The sequence below is a fragment of the Colobus angolensis genome, unplaced genomic scaffold (genome assembly GCF_000951035.1).
Source record: "Colobus angolensis palliatus isolate OR3802 unplaced genomic scaffold, Cang.pa_1.0 Scaffold206, whole genome shotgun sequence".
In the NCBI taxonomy this organism is placed as follows: Eukaryota; Metazoa; Chordata; class Mammalia; order Primates; family Cercopithecidae; genus Colobus; species Colobus angolensis.
This window is the reverse complement of record NW_012115222.1, coordinates 77,953-81,353: the sequence shown is the minus strand read 5'-3', so window position 1 is coordinate 81,353 and position 3,401 is coordinate 77,953. Positions and strand designations below refer to the sequence as shown.

Sequence of the window (3,401 nt, the reverse complement as noted above, 5' to 3'; positions counted from 1 at the left end):
AATACCTAATGTAGATGACGGGTTGATGGGTGCAGCAAACCACCATGGCATGTGCATACCTATGTAACAAACCTGCACGTTCTGCACATGTCTCCCAGAACTTAAAGTGTAATAAATTTCTTTGTCTTAGTTTCTTAATCTGAAAAGGCGGTTGTTTAGATTGGAAGTAATGTGCAAAGCACCCAGTACACTAGATAGAATGATATAGCTGATGGCTAACAACACTAATTACAGACAGGTATATGCTGAACCCTTCAGACTTCCTATTCTGCACACAGTTTGCAGAAAGCCAGAGTACTCAAAAACTTATGAAGTGCCCTTGAACTCCTTTCTACAGAGTGGGCTGTGAAAATCTACAGTAACATACATCCTTATGCCACAGAATAGAGTTGTGCTCAAAAATAGCCTTTTGACCTTTCTTTGGTTTTGCTTATAACAGAAAATAATGGATTTTTTTTTTTTTTTTTTTTTTTTTTAGGTCTTGGAATACAGGATCATGCTAAAATGAAGTAGTTATCTTTACCAATAAATATGAGTATTGTCCTTTTTAGAAGAGTATTTTCCACTTATATTCCTTACATTATAAAGATATAAAATCTAGTCATGTTTTCTTGCTTGAAATCAAGACTTTGTTTAGCTAAAATGAGCAGAACTTCCAGTGCTGCCATTCTCAAATGCAGTGTTTTCTTTTTGGTGGTGAATTCAGAATTTCTCTGTACTTAAAAATTAAAACACATGTGGCATTTTTTTCCTTAAAATCAGTTCAGAGATCTATTTGTATTTTAGATTGTCCCAAATTTCTACTTAAGAACTATGAATTTTAATAATCAGCAATCAGGTCTTTCTACGCATCAGGCTGTTGGCTATAATTAAACAAAATGCCTAGAGTTTTCCAGTTGGATGGGTATGACAATGAATCAGTGATCAAAAATTGTTGTCGAATGAAACAATACCAATAGGGGCCATCTGCATTTGCTCAGAATTCATATGGTTCTGGCATGTATCTACTTTTCTATAAATCTTGAGCTTCAAAGAGGCTGAAAATTCTTTTTGTAATGATTTTTCCTGGTTGATTTTGCTCAATAAAACTAATGTACAGTTGTTGAGAATGAATACAGAAAAGGGCATTGGGAACATGTGGCTTTTGTCTAATTTCCAGGACAAGAGGCTAGTACCTTTGAAAACAAAATCTATTCTGAAAATGATATGGAACATATGCTAGAGTAATTTTAGAGTCTGCATTCATCTTCAACATGAAATCCTAGAAACTTTGAGAGTATTCACTGGAAATCCAGAAATCCTTTTTTGTTCTGACACATTTCTTCTTCTTTCAGTAAAAGCCAGACCTGGGCTGGTGCCAGCATTAAGCCCTAGGGCAGCTGGAATGAAGCTGACACCAGGTGAAATTCCACGATCTATCATACCAGCTACACAGGGAACTTAAATACTTTACCCCCAACATTTTGACACAATGCAATTATTTTGTTTTAGACAGACAGCATTTGTTTGTTTGAAAAGGTTATTGCTAAAAGTACCATCTTCAGATAAATGTACTCAGATTTGTATTTTAGATGTATTTCACAGCTGCACTTTTATAAATAGGTCGAAAAATAGCTAGATACTGATTTATGTTTGACAGCTCATTTTAGTGGTATTCAGAATTTCTGCAACGATACTTTGGCTTGTTCCCTTGAGTCTTCACAGCTCATGAAAACTCCAAACAGCATTAAAGGCACACAAAAAAAATCTTTAATATGATATGTTCAAACCTCAGTGGATTATCTTGCTCCAGATTTTCCAAACTAGCTTCAGTTTGGAACCATTTCCTTCAATTCTTTGTTTGAACAATTATTGCAGTTGGCTGAATATGTTCAGTGAATAATGAAAGGCTTGCTCAGTGTTAATTTAGACAAGAAAATGGGCCAGGTGTAGTGGCTTATGCCTGTAATCCTAGCACTTTGGGAGGCCAAAGTGGGAGGATCCCTTGAGCCCAGGGGTTTGAGTCCAGCCTGGGCAACATACAGAGACTCTGTCTCTCAAAAAATAAAAAAGCCAGGCATGGTGACACCACACCTGTAGTCCCAGCTTACTTGGGAGGCTGAGATGGGAGAATTGCTTGAGCCCCGGAGGTTGAGGCTGCAGTGAGCTGTGCTTGCACCATTGCACTCCAGCCTGAGTGACCAAGCAAGACTGCCTCAAACAAACAAGCAAAAATTGCCCAGGCCAAAGTGCTATATCTGTGGATAAGTGTGCTTTTTATGTATTGGTTTTTCCTGTTTATAAAAACCATGGATTCTGGAGCCTGACTGCCTGTCTTCCAAATGGGCTCTGAAGGGAATGTTGCATACATTTCCAAACTTCTTGTTTCAGTTTCCTCATCTGTACATTTTGGACACCAACAGTGTATTCTCTTCATGGTGAGTTATGAGGATTAAACAAGTTAATACACATGGAAAATTTAGAAATGCTTGGCTTATGGGGGATCTGCAGTTATATATATGTATATATGCATACATATATGTATATGTTTGTATCTATACCTAGATGTGTATGTATTGTATGAACTATGTAGTACAAATAGTAACTGATAATAATCTTTCATCTTATTTCTGCTTCCATCATTGATTATGTGAAAGTTGTGCTACCAAATGTGTTGAGTAGCTTATGAAATAACTGAACTAGACTCTATCAAAGATATAAAGAAAATACATGTAGCTGTTTTGAAAAAAACTGTCATAAATTCTCTCATTTGATCCTCAAATATTTTCAAGGTCCAGAGAGGATTTAAGTTGCTGGAATAATCCACCCAGTCTTCCATATGTGATTATATAATTGATGGGATCTGGATATCACTGATCACAAAACACAATAAAGGACCTCAGGCAACATCTTTGTACTTTCTCCATGTGGGGAAAATGTTTTTGTTCTACTTGGTAAATGGCCTCCCCAGTGTTTCTTGGAGACCTCAATAAATGATTATTTTCCAGCATTCCATCACATGCCAAATTTCCCTGAGGCTCTGGTCTGTCAGCACTTGTCCTGAAGCTGAGTACAGACATGGCATAGGTAAAGTGCGCAGTGAAGATTGCTGCAGGAAAGTCTGAAGCCCTTCCCTCTTGAAGATGAAAAATCTTCTGGACTCACCCCCACCCCCCAGATCGTAAGACTGACTCTCGTTTGAAGATGTGTGTTTTGCTTTACTTTCCTCTGTGAGTGCTCAGCACAGAGCTGTATCTACTTTTCCTGTTTTACATTTTTCATTTTAAAGATCCAATTCCCTCAAGTCCTTTTTTTGAATATTGCAGTGGGCCTGCTGACCTAATAATTCTCTCATCTCTAATTTCCATCATCATCTCTACTTGAAGCTGCATCACACATACACCCACCTGAATGTGTGAGAA

General features: G+C 37.4%; 1 long non-coding RNA gene across 1 annotated transcript in view; it reads left to right on the top strand.

The window, feature by feature from the left end:
- Window positions 1-3,069, top strand: part of LOC105511865 — a 12,324-nt gene extending 9,255 nt beyond the window's left edge. Inside the window, exon 3 of the long non-coding RNA XR_001001780.1 lies at window positions 2,772-3,069. This is a non-coding gene — a long non-coding RNA (uncharacterized LOC105511865). The remainder of the gene's footprint in view (window positions 1-2,771) is intronic.
- Window positions 3,070-3,401: the final 332 nt, after the last annotated feature.